We start from the raw sequence: 24388 nt of genomic DNA on the forward strand, positions 1-24388 counted from the left end.
GCATCGTGACCAGTGCTCTCTTTGCAAATATACATATGGCAGCAATGAAACTGTCAGCCCTCACCATCATTGCCTCTGTGAAACTGACAGAAGTGTGTGCAGCCTGTTCATTTGTCCGCTCATTTGCAGCTAAACATGGAAATTCAGAAGCTGTTTCTTTATGAGGTGCCCTGATGATGTGCCCTCAGCCTGTAATAGAAATCACTGAACTGTTGAGAACCTGTGCTTTTAGGTCATTATTTTTGCTGTAAAATCACTTTAAAAAGCTGGACCTTATGGAATTGTTTCTGCTTTTTTAATGATGTACCAAGTTCATACTTCCTGCTGAACTGCCTCTGAGCTAATTTTATCTTCTTGAAATGTTAAATTTCTCCATTCTAATAAAAAACATTCCACAGATTTTTAAGTAGTTAATTATTCTTTAAAGTTTATTATAATTTAGCTTTTACATTAATCCCATAGGTAAATTCCAATCTTTATTTCATTCTGTGTCATATGAAAAAGTGAAGGATGCTTCTAAGTTCCTAAGTTTGCTGTCTGTGTGAATACTTTCTTTTTATTCATTCACGGGATGTGGCCTTTGCTGGCTAGGCCAGCATTTATTGCCCATCCCTGGTTGCCCTTGAGAAGGTGGTGGTGAGCTGCCTTCTTGAACCGCTGCAGCCCATGTGGTGTAGGTACACCCACAGTGCTGTTAGGGAGGGAGTTCCAGGATTTTGACTGTGAAGGAACGGAGATATATTTCCAAGTCAGGATGGTGAGTGACTTGGAGGGGAACTTCCAGGTGGTGGTGTTCCAATGTATCTGCTGCACCTGTCCTTCTAGATGGTAGTGGTCGTGGGTTTGGAAGGTGCTGTCGAAGGAGCCTTGCTGAGTTCCTGCACTGCATCTTGTAAATGGTACACACTGCTGCTACTGTGTGTCGGTGGTGGAGGGAGTGAATGTTTAAGGTGGTGGATGGGGTGCCAATCAAGCGGGCTGCTTTGCCTTGAATGGTGTCAAACTTTGTGAGTGTTGTGGGAGCTGCACTCGTCCAGGCAAGTGGGGAATATTCCATCACACTCCTGAATTGTGCCTTGTAGATGCTTTTTATGCTTTGGGGAGTCATGAGGTGAGTTATTCACTGCAGGATTCCTAGCCTCCGATCTGCCCCTGTAGCCACAGTATTAAATGGCTATTCCAGATCAGTTTCTGGTCAATGGTAACCCCCAGGATGTTAATACTGGGAGATTCAGTGATGATAATGCCATTGGACATCAAGGGGTGATTGTTGGATTCTCTCTAGTTGGAGATGGTCATTGCCTGGAACTTGTGTGGCACGAATGGTACTTGCCACTTGTCAGTCCAAGCCTGGATATTGTCCAGGTCTTACTGCATTTGGACATGGACTGCTTCAGTATCTGAGGAGTTGCAAATGGTGCTGAACATTGTGTAATCATCAGTGAACATCCCCACTTCTGACCTTATGATGGAAGGTCATTGATGAAGTACCTGAAGGTGGTTGGGCCGAGGACACTAACCTGAGGAACTCCTGCAGTGATGTCCTGGAGCTATGATTGACCTCCAACAACCACAACCATCTTCCTTTGTGCTAAGTATGATCCCAACCATTGGAGAGTTTTCCCCCTGATTCCCATTGACTCCAGTTTTGCTCGGGCTCCTTGATGCCACACTCGATCAAATGCTGCCTTGATTTCAAGGGCAGTCACTCTCACCTCACCTTGGGAGTTCAGCTCTTTTGTCCATGTTTGAATCAAGGCTGTAATGAGGTCAGGAGCTGAGTGGCCCTGGCGGAACCCAAACTGGGGCGTCAGTGAGCAGGTTACTGCTAAGCAAGTGCAGCTTGATAGCACTGTTGATGACCCCTTCCATTACCTTACTGATGATGGAGGGTAGACTGATGGGGCGGTAATTGGCCGCGTTGGATTTGTCCTGCTCCTTGCGTACAGGACATACCTTGGCAATTTTCCACATAGCCGGGTAGATGCCAGTGTTGTTGCTGCACTGAGACAGCTTGGCTAGAGGTGCAGCAAGTTCTGGAGCACAAGTCTTCAGTATTATTACTGGAATGTTGTCAGGGTCCGTAGCCTTTGCACTATCCAGTGCCTTCAGCTGTTTCTTGATATCACGTGGAGTGAATCAAATTGGCTGACGACTGGCATCTGTGATGCTGGGGACCTCCGGAGGAAGCCGAGATGGATCATCCACTCGGCACTTCTGGCTGAAGATTGCAGCAACTGCTTCTGCCTTATCTTTGGCATTGATGTACTGAGCTCCTCCATCACTCTGGGTGGGGATATTCGTCGAGCGTCCTCCTTCAGTGAGTTGTTTAATTGTCCACCACCATTTACGACTGGATGTGGCAGGGCTGCAGAGCTTAGATCTGATCTGTTGGTTGTGGGATCGCTAAGCTCTGTCTATCACTTGCTGCTTATGCTGTTTGGCATGTAAGTAGTCCTGTGTTATAGCTTCACCAGGTTGACACCTCATTTTTAGGAATGCCTGGTGCTGCTCCTGGCATGCCTTCCTGCAGTCTTCATTGAACCAGGGTTGATCCCCTGGCTTGATGGTAATGGTAGAGTGGGGAATGTGCCAGTCCGTGAGGTTACAGATTGTGTTCGAGTACAATTCTGCTGCTGCTGATGGTCCACAGCGCCTCATGGATTGAGTTGCTAGATCTGTTTGAAATCTATCCCAATTAGCACGGTGGTTGTGCCACACAACGTGATGGAGGGTATCCTCAATGTGAAGGTGGGATTTCGTCTCCACAACGACTGTGCGGTGGTCACCCCTATCGATACTGTCATGGACAGATGCATTTGCAGCAGGCAGGTTGGTGAGGATGAGGTCAAGTAAGTTTTTCCCTCTTGTTGGTTCCCTCACCACCTGCCACAGACCCAGTCTAGCAGCTATGTCATTTAGGACTCAGCCAGCTCGGTCAGTAGTGGTGCTACAGAGCCACTCTTGGCGATGGACATTGAAGTCCCCCAGAGTACATTCTGCGCCCTTTCCACCCTCAATACTTCCTCCAAGTGGTGTTCAACATGGAGGCGCACTGATTCATCAGCTGAGGGAGGGCAGTACGTGGTAATCAGCAGGAGGTTTCCTTGCCCATGTTTGACCTGATGCCATGAGATTTCATGGGGTCTGGAGTCGATGTTGAGGACTCCCAGGGCAACTCCCTCCCGACTGTATACCACTGTGCCACCACCTCTACTGGGTCTGTCCTGCCGGTGGGACAGGGCATACCCAGGGATGGTGATGGTGGTGTCTGGGACATTATCTGTAAGGAATGATTCCGTGAGGATGACTATGTCAGGCTGTTGCTTGACTAGTCTGTGAGACAGCTCTCCTAATTTTGGCACTAGCCCCCAGATGTTAGTGAGGAGGACTTTGCAGGGTTGACAGGGCTGAGATTGCTGTTGTCGTTTCTGGTCCCTAGGTCGATGCCGGGTGGTCCATCTGGTTTCATTCCTTTTTTGTTACTATGTAGTGGTTTCTTTCAACTGAGTGGCTCGCTAGGCAATTTAATCAACCACATTGATTCCCACTGCAAGGGGATTGGCTGCTTCCCTTGCTTGATGACATCACTATTGCTGGTGCCTGAAGATCTGTGAAGTTGCCGCCAGATTTGGACTTGAGGTCAGGAAAAATGAACTTTACACCACAGGTATTTGTGTGCAGATCTCTTTAAGATTAGCGGCAAGTGGCTGTAAAATGCAGGCCAGGGATTTGCTGTATATCCGACTAGGATATTAATTAATGAATTCATTAGCTGCTTTCACTCTTAATGCTTTCTGAATTGTGATTAACCTTAAAGAGACATTGCAGATTGATTGCGGCAGATTAAGTTAATGTGGGAAAAGGTGAGGTCATCCATTTTTAAAATTCTTTCATGGGATGTGGGCAGCACTTACTGACCACCCCTAATTACCCTTGAAATGAGTGGCTTGTGAGGCTATTTCAAAGGGCAGTTGCTGTGGGTCTGGAGTCACATGTAGGCCGAACAGGGTAAGGATGGCAGATTTCCTTCCCTAAAGGACATTAGTGAACCAGATGGGTTTTTATGACAATCAATGTTAATTTCATGGTCACTATTACTAAGGCTAGCTTTCAAATACAGTTTTTAATTGATTAAATTTAAACCCCACCAGCTGCCATGGTGGGATTTGAACCCTTGTCCCCAGAGCCTCGGGATTATTAGTCTACTGACATTGCTACTGCACCGCTGTGCCCCCTAAGGAAGATAGTTTGGACTATTTTCTTAATGGCGAGAAGCTGGGAACTGTGGAGGGGCAGAGAGACTTAGAGGTCAAAGTGCAGCAATCACTAAAAGTTAGTGGGCAGGTACAACAAAAAGAATTAAAAAGATTATCAGAATGTTGATCTTTATCTTATGGGAGTTGGAATATTAAAGGGTGAAGTTTATGTTACATGTTACATGTGCCTTGGTCAAACCCCATCAGGAAGGACATATTGGCCTTGGAGGAGATGTAAAACAGATTCACCAGACTGATCCTGAGGCTAAAAGAGTTAAATGATGAGGACAGGTGGCATAGACTACTAATCTTGTATTAATTTCCTTGAATTTAGAAGGTTAAGGAGTAATCTAATTGGGGTGTTTAGGATGGTTAAAAAGGTTGATATGATAAATGAGTGCGAAACCATTTTCTCTGATGGGGAGAGTCCACCATAAGGAAGTATAACCTTAAAATTAGAGCTAGGTGGTTCAGGAGTGATGTCAGAAAGATCTCCTTCACACAAAGGGTATTGGAAGTCTGGAACTATCTCCCCCAGAAAACTGTTGAGATTGGAGTGGAGGGCAGGGCAGGGCAGTGGTGGTCAATTGAAAATGTCAAAACTGAAATAGATTTTTATTATTGCTGAAAAAAGAAACATGCTGTCAAAGCTTTCTGTCTTGTACTCATCAGGACAGATTCACAAGAATTCCAAATCTCAAAGGGAACAACAATTTATACTGCATGAGAAGAGAGTGCTGACTGATTGGCAAGTGAAGTCTCCCAACACCTCTGCCAATCAGAGTGCTCTTGCCAACTCTTATTGGAGTATGTTTGCTGTGAGTGTGCTTGAATATCAGTGTGTTTAAGTGTGAGTGTGCCTGATGTATATATTTGGGGTATTCTTGTGAGTATGTCTAAATGAGTTTTTGTGAGAGTGTTTGATTTTGTATGTGTTTGTGGTGAGTGTGCTTCACTGTTTTGTGAGTGTTTTTCTAAGGGCGGAATTGTCCCAGATTTGCATGAAATGTGGTAGCAGGCAGGTAAAACGACATTTTACCCATTGGCCTCGATGGCGGGTTTTGTTCTGCAGTCCACTAAAACACTCATTAGTTTGCAGTCTGTGCTGAGGGACGGGAGGGTGGGGGAGCTCTGGAGAACTTGGTGGCACTTTGATGCCTCTGCATTGCTAGAGTGGGCAGAGGATCTAGAGGCCCGACTCCAATCATATCAATGTGGCTGTGCTTGAACTGTCTCAGTTGCAGAGGAGTGGTCACTTTATACAATGTTTCCCTAGTGCGTGGCCGCTTCCCTCACCCACCCTGAATTGAGCCTGTGCTATATTCAACAGCAGGACTGCCCTTAACTCCAACCCCACCCCCAGCGTCCAACCATCGACCACGGTGAGAGCTGCACAACGTTACTGTGTGCTCACCTCCGAGTTCCCCTCAAAGTGCAGGCCGCAGGTGCACGCCTTTTATATGCTGTTGTGAAACACGTGTGATTGCTTTCCTGCCGACATGGACAGGCGATCGAGTGGGGGGGATCGGTTCCAGCAGGCAGGCCTGGTAATGGTACACTGATGTATTACAATGAGGCTCCCCAAATCCAATGATGGGAAAGGCAGCCAACCACCAGGGGGCTGAGTGGACGATTGTGAGCTACTGGATTCCTGTTGCTCTATTGAGTCCGAATGACCCTTCACCAGATCTAAGGAAAAATAGAAGAGAGGTGAAATATAAACTGGTTTAAGGGGGTGGTGGGACAAGTAGAGCTGGATAAAGGGCCTGTGATAGGTGGAGATAACCAAAGGATGTCACAGACAAAAGAACAAAGAGGTGTTGAAGGTGGTGATATTATCTAAGGAATGTGCTAATTAAGGGTAGAAAGCAGGACAGGCAAGGTACAGATAGTCCTAGTTGGGGTGGGGTGGGGGGAAGGAAATGAAATAGGCTAAAAGGTAGAGATAAAACAATGGATGGAAATATATTTAAAAATAATGGAAATAGGTGGGAAAAGAAAAATCTATATAAATTATTGGAAAAAAAAGGGGGGTGGAGTTGGAAAGGGGGTGGGGATGGAGGAGAGAGTTCATGATCTAAAATTGTTGAACTCAATATTCAGTCCAGAAGGCTGTAAAGTGCCTAGTCGGAAGATGAGGTGCTGTTCCGCCAGTTTGCGTTGGGCTTCACTGGAACAATGCAGCAGGCCAAGGACAGACATGTGGGCATGAGAGCAGGGTGGAGTGTTGAAATGGCAAGCGACAGGGAGGCCTGGGTCATGCTTGCGGACAGACCGAAGGTGTTCTGCAAAGCGCTCACCCAGTCTGCGTTTGGTCTCTCCAATGTAGAGGAAACCGCATTGGGAGCAGCGAATGCAGTAGACTAAATTGAGGGAAGTGCAAGTGAAATGCTGCTTCACTTGAAGGGAGTGTTTGGGCCCTTGGACTGAGGAGAGGGGAAGTAAAGGGGCAGGTGTTGCACAAAGGAAGGTCATTGATGAAGTAGCTGAAGATGGCTGGGCTTCGGACACTACCCTGAGGAACTCCTGCAGTCATGTCCTGGAGCTAATATGTTTAACCTCCAACAACCACAACCATCTTCCTTTGTGCTAGGGATGAATCCAACCAGTGGAGAGTTTTCCCCCTGATTCCCATTGACTCCAGCTTTGCTCGGGCTCCTTGATGCCACACTCAGTCAAATGCTGCCTTGATGTCAAGGGCAGTCACTCTCACCTCACCTTGGGAGTTCAGCTCTTTTGTCCATGTTTGAACCAAGGCTGTAATGAGGTCAGGAGCTGAGTGGCCCTGGCAGAACCCAAACTGGGTGTCAGTGAGCAGGTTATTGCTAAGCAAGCGCCGCTTGATAGCACTGTTGATGACCCCTTCCATTACTTTACTGATGATGGAGAGTAGACTGATGGGGCAGTAATTGGCCGGGTTAGATTTGTCCTGCTTTTTGTATACAGGACATACCTTGGCAATTTTCCACATAGCCAGGTAGATGCCAATGTTGTAGTTGTACTAGAACAGCTTGGCTAGGGATGTGGCAAGTTCAGGAGCACAAGTCTTCAGTACTATTGCCGGAATATTGTCAGGGCCCATAGCGTTTGCAGTATGCAGTGCCTTCAGCTATTTCTTGATATCACATGGAGTGAATTGAATTGGCTGAAGACTGGCATCTGTGATGCTGGAAACCTCTGGAGGAGGCCGAGATGGATCATGCACTCGGCACTTCTGGCTGAAGATTGTAGCGAATACTTCAGCCTTATCTTTGCATTGATGTACTGAGCTCCTCCATCATTGAGGATTGTGGACCACCCTCCTCCAGTGAGCTATTTTTATGTGTGTTTTTAATGTATGATTTTATGTGTGTTGGTGTGTGGTGAGGTGTCGTTTTGTGAGTGTGTTTGTAGTGCGTGTTTTCTGTTTGTCTTGGTGAGTGTGTTTTTGTCAGTGCATTGGTGTGAGTGTTTGAGTGTTTTCTGAGTGTGTTTGTGTATTTTTCCTAAGTGTGTCTTTCTATGCTTGTGTGTGTTCGGGAGTGTGTTGGTGAGTGTGTGCATTGGTGTGTTCGGGAGTGTGTTGGTGAGCATGTGCATTGGTGTGTTCATGAGTGGGTGTTGGAGAGCTGAGTGTATTTTTTTCTGGGGGTGTTTTTCTGTGTGTGGGTGTGGGCCAGTGAGTGTGTGTGTTTTCGGGATGTGTGTGTGTTTTTCTGTGTGTGATTTTTTTCTGGGGGTGCTTTTCTCTGTGTGTGTGCGTGGTTGGGGGCGGGATGCAGTGAGTGTGTGTTTTCTGTGTGTGTGTGGGTAAGTGTGTGTGTTTTCTGTGTGTTTGTGTGTGTGAGCGAGTGTGTGTTTTCGGGGTGTGTGGGTGAGTGTATGTGTTTTCTGTGTGTTTGTGTGAGTGTGTGTGTTTTCGGGATGTTTGTGTGTTGTTCTGAGTGTAGTTTTTCTGGGTGTGTGTGTTATCTGTGTGTTTGTGTGTGCGGGTGAGTGTGTGTGTTTTCAGGGTGTGTGTGTGTGTGGGCGAGTGTGTGTTTTTGGGGTGTGTGTGTGTGTGTGTGTGTGGTCGAGTGTGTGTTTTCGGGATGTGTGGGTGAGTGTGTGTGTTTTCTATGTGTCTGTGTGTGTGGGTGTGTGAATGTGTTTTTGGGATGTTTGTGTGTTGTTCTGAGTGTAGTTTTTTCTGGGTGAGTGTGTGTGTTTTCTGTGTGTTTGTATGTGCGGGTGAGTGTGTGTGTTTTTGGGATGTTTGTGTGTTTTTCTGAGTGTGCTTTTTTGGGGTGTGTGTGTGTTTTCGGGATGTTTGTCTGAGTGTAGTTTTTTCTGGGTGAGTGTGTGTGTTTTCCGTGTGTTTGCGTGTGAGTGTGTGTTTTCGGGATGTTTGTGTGTTTTTCTGAGTGTGGTTTTTTCTGGGTGAGTGTGTGTGTTTTCGGGGTGTGTGTGTGTGAGTGTGTGTGTTTTTGGGGTGTGTGTGTGTGTGAGTGTGTGTGTTTTTGGGGTGAGTGCGTGTGTGTGAGTGTGTGTTTTCGGGGTGTGTGTGTGTTTTTCTGAGTGTGGTTTTTTCTGGGTGAGCGTGTGAGTTTTCTGTGTGTATGTGAGTGTGTGTTTTCGGGGTGAGTGTGTGTGTGTGAGTGTGTGTTTTCGGGGTGTGTGTGTTTTTCTGAGTATGCTTTTTTCTGGGTGACTGTGTGTGTTTTCTGTGTGTGTGTGAGTGTGAGTGTGTGTTTTCGGGGTGTGTGTGTGTGTTTTTCTGAGTGTGTTTTTTTCTGGGTGAGTGTGTTTTCTGTGTGTTTGTGTGTGAGTGTGTGTTTTTGGGATGTTTGTGTGTTTTTCTGAGTGTGGTTTTTTCCGGGTGAGTGTGTGTGTTTTCGGGGTGAGTGTGTGTGTGTGAGTGTGTGTTTTCGGGGTGTGTGTGTGCTTTTCTCAGTGTGGTTTTTTCTGGGTAAGTGTGTGAGTTTTCTGTGTGTGTGTGAGTGTGTGTTTTCGGGGTGTGTGTGTGTGAGTGTGTGTGTTTTTGGGGGGTGTGTGTGTGTGAGTGTGTGTGTCTTCGGGGTGAGAGTGTGTGTGTGAGTGTGTGTTTTCGGTGTGTGTGTGTGTTTTTCTGAGTGTGGTTTTTTCTGGGTGAGTGTGTGAGTTTTCTATGTGTGTGTGAGTGTGTGTTTTCGGGGTGAGTGTGTGTGAGTGTGTGTGTTTTTGGGGTGTGTGTGTGTGTGAGTGTGTGTGTTTTCGGGGTGAGTGTGTGTGTGTGAGTGTGTGTTTTCGGGGTGTGTGTGTGTTTTTATGAGTGTGGTTTGTTCTGGGTGAGTGTGAGAGTTTTCTGTGTGTGTGTGAGTGTGTGTTTTCGGGGTGAGTGTGTGTGTATGAGTGTGTGTTTTCGGGGTGTGTGTGTGTGTGAGTGTGTGTTTTCGGGGTGTGTGTGTGTGTTTTTCTGAGTGTGTTTTTTTCTGGGTGAGTGTGTTTTCTGTGTGTTTGTGTGTGAGTGTGTGTTTTTGGGATGTTTGTGTGTTTTTCTGAGTGTGGTTTTTTCTGGGTGAGTGTGTGTGTTTTCGGGGTGAGTGTGTGTGTGTGAGTGTGTGTTTTCGGGGTGTGTGTGTGTATTTCTGAGTGCGGTTTTTTCTGGGTGAATGTGTGTTTTCTGGGTGAGTGTGTGTGTTTTCTGGGTGAGTGTGTGTGTTTTCTGGGTGAGTGAGTGTGTGTGAGTGTGTGTTTTCGGGGTGTGTGTGTGTTTTTCTGAGTGTGGTTTTTTCTGGGTGAGTGTGTGTGTTTTCTGTGTATTTGTGTGTGTGTGAGTGTGTGTTTTCGGGGTGTGTGTGTGTTTTTCTGAGTGTGGTTTTTTCTGTGAGAGTGTGTGTGTTTTAGGTGTGTGTGTGTGTGTGAGTGTGTGTGTTTTCGGGGTGTGTGTGTGTTTTCTGGGTGAGTGTGTGTGTTTTTGGGGTGTGTGTGTGTGAGTGCGTGTGTTTTGGGGGTGAATGTGTGTGTGCGAGTGTGTGTTTTCGGGGTGTGTGTGTGTTTTTCTGAGTGTGGTTTTTTCTGGGTGAGTGTGTGTGTTTTCGGGGTGAGTGTGTGTGTTTGTGTGTGTGTGAGTGTGTGTGTTTTCGGGGTGAGTGTGTGTTTTCGGGGTGTGTGTGTGTTTTTCTGAGTGTGGTTTTTTTCTGGGTGAGTGTGTGTGTTTTCGGGGTGAGTGTGTGTGTTTGTGTGTGTGTGAGTGTGTGTTTTCGGGATGTGTGTGTGTTTTTCTGAGTGTGGTTTCTTCTGGGTGAGTGTGTGTGTTTTCTGGGTGAGTGTGTGTGTGTGTGAGTGTGTGTGTTTTCTGTGTGTTTGTGTGTGTGTGAGTGTGTGTTTTCGGGATGTGTGCGTGTTTTTCTGAGTGTGGTTTTTTCTGGGTGAGTGTGTGTTTTCTGGGTGAGTGTGTGTGTTTTCTGAGTGAGTGTGGTTTTTTCAGGGTGAGTGTGTGTGTTTTCGGGGTGTGTGTGTGTTTTTCTGAGTGTGGTATTTTTCAGGGTGAGTGTGTGTGTTTTCTGTGTGTTTGTGTGTGTGTGAGTGTGTGTGTTTTTGGGGTGAGAGTGTGTGTGTGAGTGTGTGTTTTCTGTGTGTGTGTGTGTTTTTCTGAGTGTGGTTTTTTCTGAGTGAGTGTGTGTGTTTGTGTGTGTGTGAGTGTGTCTTTTTCTGAGTGTGGATTTTTTCTGGGTGAGTGAGTGTGTGTGTGTGTGCGAGTGTGTGTTTTCTGTGTGTTTGTGTGTGTGTGTGTGTTTGATTTCGGGGTGTGTGTGTGTTTTTCTGAGTGTGTTTTTTTCAGGGTGAGTGTGTGTGTTTTTGGGGTGAGTGTGTGTGTGTGAGTTTGTGTTTTCAGGGTGAGTGTGTGTTTTTCTGAGTGTGTTTTTTTCTGTGTGTTTGTGTGTGTTTTCTGTGTGTTTGTGTGTGTGTGTGTGTGTGTGTGTTTTCGGGGTGTGTGTGTGTGTGTGTGTGTTTTCGAGGTGTGTGTGTGTTTTTCTGGGTGAGTGGGGTTTTTTCTGGGTGAGTGTGGTTTTTTCTGGGTGAGTGTGTGGGTGAGTGTGTGTGTTTTTCTGAGTGTGGTTTTTTCTGGGTGAGTGAGTGTGTTTTTTTCTGTGTGTTTGTGTGTGTGTGACTGTGTGTTTTTTCGGTGTGAGTGTGTGTTTTTCTGAGTGTGGTTTTTTCTGGGTGAGTGTGTGTGTGTGTGAGTGTGTGTTTTCGGGGTGAGTGTGTGTGTGAGTGTGTTTTCTGTGTGTGTGAGTGTGTGGGTGTGTGTGTGTGTTTTCTGTGTGTTTGTGTGTGTGAGTGTGTGTGTTTTCGAGGTTTGTGTGTGTTTTTCTGAGTGTGGTTTTTTTCAGAGTGAGTGTGTGTGTTTTCTGTGTGTTTGTGTGTGTGTGAGTGTGTGTGTTTTTGGGGTGAGAGTGTGTGTGTGAGTGTGTGTTTTCGGGGTGTGTGTGTGTTTTTCTGAGTGTGGTTTTTTCTGAGTGAGTGTGTGTGTTTGTGTGTGTGTGAGTGTGTGTTTTTCTGAGTGTGGATTTCTTCTGGGTGAGTTATTGTGTGTGTGTGTGTGTGTGTGAGTGTGTGTTTTCTGTGTGTGTGTGAGTGTGTGTTTATCTGAGAGTCTTTTTTTCTGGGTGAGTGTGTGTGTTTTCTGTGTGTTTGTGTGTGTGTGTGTGTGATTTCGGGGTGTTTGTGTGTTTTTCTGAGTGTGTTTTTTTCAGGGTGAGTGTGTGTGTTTTTGGGGTGAGTGTGTGTGTGTGAGTGTGTGTATTCAGGGTGAGTGTGTGTTTTTCTGAGTGTGGTTTTTTCTGTGTGTTTGTGTGTGTTTTCTGTGTGTTTGTGTGTGTGTGTGTGTTTTAGGAGTGTGTGTGTGTGTGTGTGTTTTCGAGGTGCGTGTGTGTTTTTCTGGGTGAGTGTGGTTTTTTTCTGGCTGAGTGTGGTTTTTTCTGTGTGTTTGTGTGTGTGTGACTGTGTGTTTTTTCGGTGTGAGTGTGTGTTTTTCTGAGTGTGGTTTTTTCTGGGTGAGTGTGTGTGTGTGTGAGTGTGTGTTTTCGGGGTGAGTGTGTGTGTGAGTGTGTTTTCTGTGTGTGTGAGTGTGTGGGTGTGTGTGTGTGTTTTCTGTGTGTTTGTGTGTGTGAGTGTGTGTGTTTTCGAGGTTTGTGTGTGTTTTTCTGAGTGTGGTTTTTTCTGGATGAGTGTGGTTTTTTCTGGGTCAGTGTGTGGGTGAGTGTGCGTGTTTTTCTGAGTGTGGTTTTTTCTGGGTGAGTGGGTGTGGTTTTTTCTGTGTGTATGTGTGTGTGTGAGTGTGTGTTTTTGGGGTGAGTGTGTGTTTTTCTGAGTGTGTTTTTTTCTGGGTGAGTGTATGTGTGTGAGTGTGTGTTTTCGGGGTGAGTGTGTGTGTGTGAGTGTGTGTGTGTGTTTTCTGTCTGTGTGAGTGTGTGTGTTTTCTGTGTGTTTGTGAGTGTGTGTGTTTTTGAGGTGTGTGGGTGTTTTTCTGAGTGTGGTTTTTTCTCGGTGAGCGAGTGTGGTTTTTTCTGTGTGTTTGTGTTTGTGTGAGTGTGTGTTTTCGGGGTGAGTGTGTGTTTTACTGAATGTGGTTTTTTCTGGGTGAGTGTGTGTGTGTGTGTGTGTTTTCTGTGTGTGTGAGTGTGTGTGTTTTCTGTGTGTTTGTGTGTGTGTGAGTGTGTGTGATTTCGGGGTGTGTGTGTGTTTTTCTGAGTGTGGATTTTTCTGGGTGAGTGTGTGTGTGTGTGTGTTTGTGTTTTTGGGGTGTGTGTGTTTTTCTGAGTGTGTATTATCTGGGTGTGTTTGTATGTGAGTGAGTGTGCTTTTGGGGTGTGTGTGTTTTTCTGAGTGTGTATTTTCTGGGTGAGTGTGTGTGTGTGAGTGTGTTTGTGTGTGTGTGTGTATGTGAGTGTGTGCTTTTCTGAGTTTGGTTTTTTCCGGGTGAGTGTGTGTGTTTGAGTGTGTGTGAGTGTGTGTTTTCAGGGTGTGTGTGTGTTTTTCTGAGTGTGATTTTTTTTCTGGGTGAGTGTGTGTGTTTGTGTGTGTGTGTGAGTGTTTGTTTTCGGGGTGAGTGTGTGTGTGAGTGTGTTTTCTGTGTGTGTGTGTGTGTGAGTGTGTGTGTGTGTTTTCTATGTGTTTGTGTGTGTGAGTGTGTGTGTTTTCGAGGTGTGTGTTTTTCTGAGAGTAGTTTTTTCTGGGTGAGTGTGGTTTTTATCTGGGTGAGTGTGCGTGTGTGTGTGAGTGTGTTTTTCTGAGTGTGTGTTTTCTGGGTGAGTGTGAGTGAGTGTGTTTTCTGTGTGTTTGTATGTGTGTGGGTGTGTGTGTTTTTCTGAGTGTGGTTTTTTCTGGGTGAGTGTGTGTGTGTGTGTGTGTGTGTGAGTGTGTTATCTCTGGGTGAGTGTGTGTGTGTGTGTTTGTGAGTGTGTGTTTTTCTGAGTGTGTGTTTTCTGGGTGAGTGTGTGTGTGTGAGTGTGTGTTTTTTTGAGTGTGTGTTTTCTGGGTGAGAGTGTGTGTTTGTGTGTGTGTGAGTGTGTGTTTTCGGGTTGTGGATGTTTTTTCTGGGTGTGTGTGTGTGTTTGTGTTTGTGTGAGTGTGTGTTTTCGGGGTGTGTGTGTGTTTTTCTGAGTGTGATTTTTTCTGGGTGAGTGTGTGTGTTTGTGTGTGTGTGTGAATGTGTGTTTTCGGGGTGAGTGTGTGTGTGAGTGTGTTTTCTGTGTGTGTGAGTGTGTGAGTGTGTGTGTGTGTTTTCTGTGTGTTTGTGTGTGTGTATGTGTTTTCGATGTGTGTGTGTGTTTTTTCTAGGTTAGTGTGGTTTTTTTGGGTGAGTGTGTGGGTGAGTGTGTGTGTTTTTCTGAGTGTGGTTTTTTCTGGGTGAGTGTGTGTGTGAGTGTGTGTGTTTTTCTGAGTGTGGTTTTTTCTGGGTGAGTGAGTGTGTTTTTTTCTCTGTGTGTTTGTGTGTGTGACTGTGTGTTTTTTCGGTGTGAGTGTGTGTTTATCTGAGTGTGGTTTTTTCTGGGTGAGTGTGTGTGTGTGAGTGCGTATTTTCGGGGTGAGTGTGTGTGTGAGTGTGTTTTCTGTGTGTGTGAGTGTGTGGGTGTGTGTGTGTTTTCTGTGTGTTTATGTGTGTGAGTTTGTGTGTTTTCGAGGTTTGTGTGTGTTTTTCTGAGTGTGGTTTTTTCTGGGTGAGTGTGGTTTTTTTCTGGGTGAGTGTGTGGTTGAGTGTGTGTGTTTTTCTGAGTGTGGTTTTTTCTGGGTGAGTGAGTGTGGTTTTTTCTGTGTGTTTGTGTGTGTGTGAGTGTGTGTTTTTGGGGTGAATGTGTGTCTTTCTGAGTGTGGTTTTTTCAGGGTGAGTGTATTTTTATGAGTGTGTATTTTCGGGGTGAGTGTGTGTGTGTGAGTGTGTGTGTTTTCTGTGTGTGTGAGTGTGTGTTTTCTGTGTGTTTGTGTGTGTGTGAGTGTGTGTGATTTCGGGTTGTGTGTGTGTTTTTCTGAGTGTGGATTTTTCTGGGTGAGTGTGTGTGTGTGTGTCAGTGTGTGTTTTTAGGGTGTGTGTGTGTTTTTCTGAGTGTGTATTATCTGGGTGTGTTTGTGTGTGAGTGAGTGTGCTTTTGGGGTGTGTGTGTGTTTTTCTGAGTGTGTATTTTCTGGGTGAGTGTGTGTGTGTGAATGTGTTTGTGTGTGTGTGTGTGTATGTGAGTGTGTGTTTTTCTGAGTGTGGTTTTTTCCGGGTGAGTGTGTGTGTTTGTGTGTGAGTGAGTGTGTGTTTTCAGGGTGTGTGTGTGTTTTTCTGAGTGTGTTTTTTCTGTGTGAGTTTGTGTGTTTGTGTGTGTGTGAGTGTGTGTTTTCGGGTTGTGTGTGTGTGTTTTTCTGAGTGTGATTTTTTTCTGGGTGAGTGTGTGTGTGTGTGTGTGAGTGTGTGTTTTCGGGGTGAGTGTGTGTGTGCGTGTGTTTTCTGTGTGTGTGAGTGTGTGGGTGTGTGTGTGTGTTTTCTCTGTGTTTGTGTGTGTGAGTGTGTGTGTTTTCGAGGTGTGTGTGTGTTTTTCTGAGTGTGGTTTTATCTGGGTGAGTGTGGTTTTTATCTGGGTGAGTGTGTGTGTGTGTGTGTGTGTGTTTTTCTGAGTGTGTGTTTTCTGGGTGAGTGTGAGTGAGTGTGTTTTCTGCGTGTTTGTATGTGTGTGGGTGTGTGTGTTTTTCTGAGTGTGGTTTTTTCTGGGTGAGTGTGTGTGTGTGTGTGTGTGTGTGTTATCTCTGGGTGAGTGTGTGTGTGTGTGTGTGTGTGTGTGTGTGTGCGTGTGAGTGTGTGTTTTTCTGAGTGTGTGTTTTCTGGGTGAGTGTGTGTGTGTGAGTGTGTGTTTTTTTGAGTGTGTGTTTTCTGGGTGAGAGTGTGTGTTTGTGTGTGTGTGAGTGTGTGTTTTCGGGTTGTGGATGTTTTTTCTGGGTGTGTGTGTGTGTTTGTGTGTGTGTGAGTGTGTGTTTTCGGGGTGTGTGTGTGTTTTTCTGAGTGTGATTTTTTCTGGGTGAGTGTGTGTGTTTGTGTGTGTGTGTGAATGTGTGTTTTCGGGGTGAGTGTGTGTGTGAGTGTGTTTTCTGTGTGTGTGAGTGTGGGAGAGTGTGTGTGTGTTTTCTGTGTGTTTGTGTGTGTGAGTGTGTGTGTTTTCGAGGTGTGTGTGTTTTTTCTGGGTGAGTGTGGTTTGTTTGGGTGAGTCTGTGTGTTTTTCTGATTGTGGCTTTTTCTGGGTGAGTGAGTGTGGGTTTTTCTGTGTGTTTGCGTGTGTTTGAGTGTGTGTTTTCGGGGTGAGCGTGTGTTTTTCTGAGTGTGGTTTTTTCTGGGTGAGTGTATGTGTGTGTGTGTGTTTTCGGGGTGAGTGTGTGTGTGTGAGTGTGTGTGTGTGTTTTCTGTGTGTGTGAGTGTGTGCGTTATCTGTGTGTTTGTGTGTGTGTGAGTGTGTGTGTTTTCGATGTGTGTGGGTGTTTTTCGGAGTGTGGTTTGTTCTGGGTGAGTGAGTGTGGTTTTTTCTCTGTGTTTGTGTGTGTGTGTGACTGTGTGTTTTCGGGGTGAGTGTGTGTTTTTCTGAGTGTGTTTTTTTCTGGGTGAGTGAGTGTGTGTGTGTTTTCTGTGTGTGTGAGTGTGTGTGTTTTCTGTGTGTTTGTGTGTGTGTGAGTGTGTGTGTTTTCGGGTTGTGTGTGTGTTTTTCTGAATGTAGGTTTTTCTGGGTGAGTGTGTGTGTGTGTGTGAGTGTGTGTTTTTGGGGAGTGTGTGTGTTTTTCAGAGTGTGTATTATCTGGGTGTGTTTGTGTGTGTGTCTGTTTTTGGTGTGTGTGTGTGTTTTTCTGAGTGTGTATTTTCTGGGTGAGTGTGTGTGTGTGAGTGTGTTTGTGTGTGTGTGTATGAGGGTGTGTGTTTTTCTGATTGTGGTTTTTACCGGGTGAGTGTGTGTGTTTGTGTGTGTGTGAGTGTGTGTTTTCAGGGTGTGTGTGAGTTTTTCTGTGTGTGTTTTTTATGGGTGAGTGTGTGTGCTTGTGTGTGTGTGTGAGTGAGTGATTTCGGGGTGTGTGTGTGTTTTTCTGAGTGTGATTTTTTTCTGGGTGAGTGTCTGTGTTTGTGTGTGTGAGTGTGTGTTTTCGGGGTGTGTGTGTTTTCGGAGTGAGTGTGTGTTTTTCTGAGTGGGTATTTTCTGGGTGAGTGTGTGTGTTTGTGTCTGTGTGAGTGTGTGTTTGTGTGTGAGTGTGTGCTTTTCTGAGTGTGTGTTTTTTCTGGGAGAGTGTGTGTGTTCGGGATGTTTGTCTGAGTGTAGTTTTTTCTGGGTGAGTGTATGTGTTTTCCGTGTGTTTGCGTGTGAGTGTGTGTTTTCGGGATGTTTGTGTGTTTTTCTGAGTGTGGTTTTTTCTGGGTGAGTGTGTGTGTTTTCGGGGTGTGTGTGTGTGAGTGTGTGTGTTTTTGGGGTGTGTGTGTGTGTGTGAGTGTGTGTGTTTTCGGGGTGAGTGTGTGTGTGTGAGTGTGTGTTTTCGGGGTGTGTGTGTGTTTTTCTGAGTGTGGTTTTTTCTGGGTGAGTGTGTGAGTTTTCTGTGTGTGTGTGAGTGTGCGTTTTCAGGGTGAGTGTGTGTGTGTTTTCGGGGTGTGTGTGTGTTTTTCTGAGTATGCTTTTTTCTGGGTGACTGTGTGTGTTTTCTGTGTGTGTGTGTGTGAGTGTGTGTTTTCGGGGTGTGTGTGTGTGTTTTTCTGAGTGTGGTTTTTTCTGGGTGAGTGTGTGAATTTTCTGTGTGTATGTGAGTGTGTGTTTTCGGGGTGAGTGTGTGTGAGTGTGTGTGTTTTTGGGGTGTGTGTGTGTGTGAGTGTGTTTGTTTTCGGGGTGAGTGTGTGTGTGTGTGAGTGTGTGTTTTTGGGGTGTGTGTGTGTGAGTGTGTGTTTTCAGGGTGTGTGTGTGTTTTTCTGAGTATGCTTTTTTCTGGGTGACTGTGTGTGTTTTGTGTGTGTGTGTATGAGTGTGTGTTTTCGGGGTGTGTGTGTGTGTTTTTCTGAGTGTGGTTTTTTCTGGGTGAGTGTGTTTCTGTGTGTTTGTGTGTGAGTGTGTGTTTTTGGGATGTTTGTGTGTTTTTCTGAGTGTGGTTTCTTCTGGGTGAGTGTGTGTGTTTTCGGGGTGAGTGTGTGTGTGTGAGTGTGTGTTTTTGGGGTGTGTGTGTGCTTTTCTGAGTGTGGTTTTTTCTGGGTAAGTGTGTGAGTTTTCTGTGTGTGTGTGAGTGTGTGTTTTCGGGGTTAGTGTGTGTGTGTGAGTGTGTGTTTTCGGTGTGTGTGTGTTTTTCTGAGTGTGGTTTTTTCTGGGTGAGTGTGTGAGTTTTCTCTGTGTGTGTGAGTGTGTGTTTTCGGGGTGAGTGTGTGTGTTTTCGGGGTGAGTGTGTGTGTGTGAGTGTGTGTTTTTGGGGTGTGTGTGTGCTTTTCTGAGTGTGGTTTTTTCTGGGTAAGTGTGTGAGTTTTCTGTGTGTGTGTGAGTGTGTGTTTTCGGGGTTAGTGTGTGTGTGTGAGTGTGTGTTTTCGGTGTGTGTGTGTTTTTCTGAGTGTGGTTTTTTCTGGGTGAGTGTGTGAGTTTTCTCTGTGTGTGTGAGTGTGTGTTTTCGGGGTGAGTGTGTGTGTGTGAGTGTGTGTTCTCGGGGTGTGTGTGTGTTTTTCCGAGTATGCTTTTTTCTGGGTGACTGTGTGTGTTTTCTGTGTGTGTGTGTGTGTGTGAGTGTGTGTTTTCGGGGTGTGTGTGTGTGTTTTTCTGAGTGTGGTTTTTTCCAGGTGAGTGTGTTTTCTGTGTGTTTGTGTGTGTGTGTGTTTTTGGGATGTTTGTGTGTTTTTCTGAGTGTGGTTTTTTCTGGGTGAGTGTGTGTGTTTTCGGGGTGAGTGTGTGTGTGTGAGTGTGTGTTTTCGGTGTGTGTGTGTGCTTTTCTGAGTGTGGTTTTTTCTGGGTAAGTGTGTGAGTTTTCTGTGTGTGTGTGAGTGTGTGTTTTCGGGGTGGGTGTGTGTGAGTGTGTGTGTGTTTTTGGGGTGTGTATTTGTGTGAGTGTGTGTGTTTTCGGGGTGAGTGTGTGTGTGTGATTGTGTGTTTTCGCGGTGTGTGTGTTTTTCTGAGTGTGGTTTTTTCTGGGTGAGTGTGTGAATTTTCTGTGTGTATGTGAGTGTGTGTTTTCGGGGTGAGTGTGTGTGAGTGTGTGTGTTTTTGGGGTGTGTGTGTTTGTGAGTGTGTTTGTTTTCGGGGTGAGTGTGTGTGTGTGTGAGTGTGTGTTTTCGGGGTGTGTGTGTGTTTTTCTGAGTGTGGTTTTTTTCTGGGTGAGTGTGTGAGTTTTCTATGTGTGTGTGAGTGTGTGTTTTCGGGGTGAGTGTGTGTGAGTGTGTGTTTTCGGGGTGTGTGTGTGTTTTTCTGAGTATGCTTTTTTCTGGGTGACTGTGTGTGTTTTCTGTGTGTGTGTGTGAGTGTGTGTTTTCGGGGTGTGTGTGTGTGTTTTTCTGAGTGTGGTTTTTTCTGGGTGAGTGTGTTTTCTGTGTGTTTGTGTGTGAGTGTATGTTTTTGGGATGTTTGTGTGTTTTTCTGAGTGTGGTTTTTTCTGGGTGAGTGTGTGTGTTTTCGGGGTGAGTGTGTGTGTGTGAGTGTGTGTTTTCGGGGTGAGTGTGTGTGAGTGTGTGTTTTCGGGGTGAGTGTGTGTGAGTGTGTGTTTTCGGGGTTTGTTTGTGTTTTTCTGAGTATGCTTTTTTCTGGGTGACTGTGTGTGTTTTCTGTGTGTGTGTGTGTGTGAGTGTGTGTTTTCGGGGCGTGTTTGTGTGTTTTTCTGAGTGTGGCTCTTTCTGGGTGAGTGTGTTTTCTGTGTGTTTGTGTGTGAGTGTGTGTATTTGGGATGTTTGTGTGTTTTTCTGAGTGTGGTTTTTTCTGGGTGAGTGTGTGTGTTTTCGGGGTGAGTGTGTGTGTGTGAGTGTGTGTTTTCGGGGTGTGTGTGTGTATTTCTGAGTGTGGTTTTTTCTGGGTGAATGTGTGTTTTCTGGGTGAGTGTGTGTGTTTTCTGGGTGAGTGTGTGTGTGTGAGTGTGTGTTTTCGGGATGTGTGTCTGTTTTTCTGAGTGTGGTTTTTTCTGGGTGAGTGTATGTGTTTTCGGGGTGTGTGTGTGTTTTCGGGATGTGTGTGTGTTTTTCTGAGTGTGGTTTTTTCTGGGTGAGTGTGTGTGTTTTCTGTGTATTTGTGTGTGTGTGAGTGTGTGTTTTCGGGGTGTGTGTGTGTTTTTCTGAGTGTGGTTTTTTCTGTGTGAGTGTGTGTGTTTTCGGTGTGTATGTGTGTGTGTGAGTGTGTGTGTTTTCGGGGTGTGTGTGTTTTCTGGGTGAGTGTGTGTGTTTTTGGGGTGTGTGTGTGAGTGTGTGTGTTCTGGGGGTGAGTGTGTGTGTGTGAGTGTGTGTTTTTGATGTGTGTGTGTGTTTTTCTGAGTGTGGTTTTTTCTGGGTGAGTGTGTGTGTTTTTGGGGTGAGTGTGTGTGTGAGTGTGTGATTTCGGGGTGTGTGTGTGTTTTTCTGAGTGTGGTTTTTTTCTGGGTGAGTGTGTGTGTTTTCTGCGTATTTGTGTGTGTGTGAGTGTGTGTGTTTTCGGGGTGAGTGTGTGTGTGAGTGTGTGTTTTTGGGGTGTGTGTGTGTTTTTCTGAGTGTGTTTTTTTCTGGGTGAGTGTGTGTGCTTTCTGGGTGAGTGTGTGTTTGTGTGAGTGTGTGTGTTTTCTGCGTGTTTGTGTGTGTGTGAGTGTGTGTTTTCGGGATGTGTGCGTGTTTTTCTGAGTGTGGTTTTTTCTGGGTGAGTGTGTTTTCTGGGTGAGTGTGTGTGTTTTCTGGGTGTGTGTGTGTTTTTCTGAGTGTGGTTTTTTTCAGGGTGAGTGTGTGTGTTTTCTGTGTGTTTGTGTGTGTGTGAGTGTGTGTGTTTTGGGGTGAGAGTGTGTGTGTGAGTGTGTGTTTTCAGGGTGTGTATGTGTTTTTCTGAGTGTGGTTTTTTCTGAGTAAGTGTGTGTGTTTGTGTGTCTGTGAGTGTGTGTTTTTCTGAGTGTGGATTTTTTCTGGGTGTGTGTGTGTGCGAGTGTGTGTAAGTGTGTGTTTTCTGTGTGTTTGTGTGTGTGTGAGTGTGTGTTTTTCTGAGTGTGTTTTTTTCAGGGTGAGTGTGTGTGTTTTCGGGGCGAGTGTGTGTGTGTGAGTGTGTGTTTTCAGGGTGAGTGTGTGTTTTTCTGAGAGTGGTTTTTTCTGTGTGTTTGTGTGTGATTTCGGTGTGTGTGTGTGTGTGTGTGTGTTTTCGAGGTGTGTGTGTGTTTTTCTGGGTGTGTGCGGTTTTTTCTGGGTGAGTGTTGTTTTTTCTGGGTGAGTGTGTGGGTGAGTGTGTATGTTTTTCTGAGTGTGGTTTTTTCTGGGTGAGTGAGTGTGTTTTTTTCTGTGTGTTTGTGTGTGTGTTTTTTCGGTGTGAGTGTGTGTTTTTCTGAGTGTGGTTTTTTCTGGGGGAGTGTGTGTGTGTGTGAGTGTGTGTTTTCGGGGTGAGTGTGTGTGTGAGTGTGTTTTCTGTGTGTGTGAGTGTGTGGGTGTGTGTGTGTGTTTTCTGTGTGTTTGTGTGTGTGAGTTTGTGTGTTTTCGAGGTTTGTGTGTGTTTTTCTGAGTGTGGTTTTTTCTGGGTGAGTGTGGTTTTTTCTGGGTGAGTGTGTGGGTGAGTGTGTGTGTTTTTCTGAGTGTGGTTTTTTCTGGGTGAGTGAGTGTGGTTTTTTCTGTGTGTTTGTGTGTGTGTGAGTGTGTGTTTTTGGGGTGAGTGTGTGTTTTTCTGAGTGTGGTTTTTTCTGGGTGAGTGTATGTGTGTGAGTGTGTGTTTTCGGGGTGAATGTGTGTGTGTGAGTGTGTGTGTGTGTTTTCTGTGTGTGTGAGTGTGTGTGTTTTCTGTGTGTTTGTGAGTGTGTGTGTTTTCGAGGTGTGTGGGTGTTTTTCTGAGTGTGGTTTTTTCTGGGTGAGTGAGTGTGGTTTTTTCTGTGTGTTTGTGTGTGTGTGAGTGTGTGTTTTCGGGGTGAGTGTGTGTTTTACTGAGTGTGTTTTTTTCTGGGTGAGTGTGTGTGTGTGTGTTTTCTGTGTGTGTGAGTGTGTGTGTTTTCTGTGTGTTTGTGTGTGTGTGAGTGTGTGTGATTTCGGGGTGTGTGTGTGTTTTTCTGAGTGTGGATTTTTCTGGGTGAGTGTGTGTGTGTGTGTGTCAGTGTGTGTTTTTGGGGTGTGTGTGTGTTTTTCTGAGTGTGTATTATCTGGGTGTGTTTGTGTGTGAGTGAGTGTGCTTTTGGGGTGTGTGTGTGTTTTTCTGAGTGTGTATTTTCTGGGTGAGTATGTGTGTGTGAGTCTGTTTGTGTGTGTGTGTGTGTATGTGAGTGAGTGTTTTTCTGAGTTTGGTTTTTTCCGGGTGAGTGTGTGTGTTTGTGAGTGTGTGAGTGTGTGTTTTCAGGGTGTGTGTGTGTGTTTCTGAGTGTGTTTTTTCTGGGTGAGTGTGTGTGTTTGTGTGTGCGTGAGTGTGTGTTTTCGGGGTGTGTGTGTGTTTTTCTGAGTGTGATTTTTTTCTGGGTGAGTGTGTGTGTTTGTGTGTGTGCGTGAGTGTGTGTTTTCGGGGTGAGTGTGTGTGTGAGTGTGTTTTCTGTGTTTGTGAGTGTGTGAGTGTGTGTGTGTGTTTTCTGTGTGTTTGTGTGTGTGAGTGTGTGAGTTTTCGAGGTGTGTGTGTGTTTTTCTGAGTGTGGTTTTTTCTGGGTGAGTGTGGTTTTTATCTGGGTGAGTGTGTGTGTGTGTGTTTTTCTGAGTGTGTGTTTTCTGGGTGAGTGTGAGTGTGTGTGTGTGTGAGTGTGTTATCTCTGGGTGAGAGTGTGTGTGTGTGTGAGTGTGTGTTTTTCTGAGTGTGTGTTTTCTGTGTGAGTGTGTGTGTGTGAGTGTGTGTTTTTTTGAGTGTGTGTTTTCTGGTGAGAGTGTGTGTTTGTGTGTGTGTGAGTGTGTTTTTTCGGGTTGTGGAAGTTTTTTCTGGGTGTGTGTGTGTGTGTTTGTGTTTGTGTGAGTGTGTGTTTTCGAGGTGTGTGGGTGTTTTTCTGAGTGTGGATTTTTCTGGGTGAGTGAGTGTGGTTTTTTCTGTGTGTTTGTGTGTGTGTGAGTGTGTGTTTTTGGGGTGAGTGTGTGTTTTTCTGAGTGTGTTTTTTTCTGGGTGAGTGTATGTGTGTGAGTGTGTGTTTTCGGGGTGAATGTGTGTGTGTGAGTGTGTGTGTGTGTTTTCTGTGTGTGTGAGTGTGTGTGTTTTCTGTGTGTTTGTGAGTGTGTGTGTTTTCGAGGTGTGTGGGTGTTTTTCTGAGTGTGGTTTTTTCTGGGTGAGTGAGTGTGGTTTTTTCTGTGTGTTTGTGTGTGTGTGAGTGTGTGTTTTCGGGGTGAGTGTGTGTTTTACTGAGTGTGTTTTTTTCTGGGTGAGTGTGTGTGTGTGTGTGTTTTCTGTGTGTGTGAGTGTGTGTGTTTTCTGTGTGTTTGTGTGTGTGTGAGTGTGTGTGATTTCGGGGTGTGTGTGTGTTTTTCTGAGTGTGGATTTTTCTGGGTGAGTGTGTGTGTGTGTGTGTCAGTGTGTGTTTTTGGGGTGTGTGTGTGTTTTTCTGAGTGTGTATTATCTGGGTGTGTTTGTGTGTGAGTGAGTGTGCTTTTGGGGTGTGTGTGTGTTTTTCTGAGTGTGTATTTTCTGGGTGAGTATGTGTGTGTGAGTCTGTTTGTGTGTGTGTGTGTGTATGTGAGTGAGTGTTTTTCTGAGTTTGGTTTTTTCCGGGTGAGTGTGTGTGTTTGTGAGTGTGTGAGTGTGTGTTTTCAGGGTGTGTGTGTGTGTTTCTGAGTGTGTTTTTTCTGGGTGAGTGTGTGTGTTTGTGTGTGCGTGAGTGTGTGTTTTCGGGGTGTGTGTGTGTTTTTCTGAGTGTGATTTTTTTCTGGGTGAGTGTGTGTGTTTGTGTGTGTGCGTGAGTGTGTGTTTTCGGGGTGAGTGTGTGTGTGAGTGTGTTTTCTGTGTTTGTGAGTGTGTGAGTGTGTGTGTGTGTTTTCTGTGTGTTTGTGTGTGTGAGTGTGTGAGTTTTCGAGGTGTGTGTGTGTGTTTTTCTGAGTGTGGTTTTTTCTGGGTGAGTGTGGTTTTTATCTGGGTGAGTGTGTGTGTGTGTGTGTGTGTTTTTCTGAGTGTGTGTTTTCTGGGTGAGTGTGAGTGTGTGTGTGTGTGAGTGTGTTATCTCTGGGTGAGAGTGTGTGTGTGTGCGAGTGTGTGTTTTTCTGAGTGTGTGTTTTCTGTGTGAGTGTGTGTGTGTGAGTGTGTGTTTTTTTGAGTGTGTGTTTTCTGGTGAGAGTGTGTGTTTGTGTGTGTGTGAGTGTGTTTTTTCGGGTTGTGGAAGTTTTTTCTGGGTGTGTGTGTGTGTGTTTGTGTTTGTGTGAGTGTGTGTTTTCGGGGTGTGTGTGTGTTTTTCTGAGTGTGATTTTTTCTGAGTGAGTGTGTGTGTTTGTGTGTGTGTGTGAATGTGTGTTTTCGGGGTGAGTGTGTGTGTGAGTGTGTTTTCTGTGTGTGTGAGTGTGTGGGTGTGTGTGTGTGTTTTCTGTGTGTTTGTTTGTGTGAGCGTGTGTGTTTTCGAGGTTTGTGTGT

Source organism: Cetorhinus maximus, chromosome 22 (assembly GCF_964194155.1).
Source record: "Cetorhinus maximus chromosome 22, sCetMax3.hap1.1, whole genome shotgun sequence".
Lineage (NCBI taxonomy): Eukaryota > Metazoa > Chordata > Chondrichthyes > Lamniformes > Cetorhinidae > Cetorhinus > Cetorhinus maximus.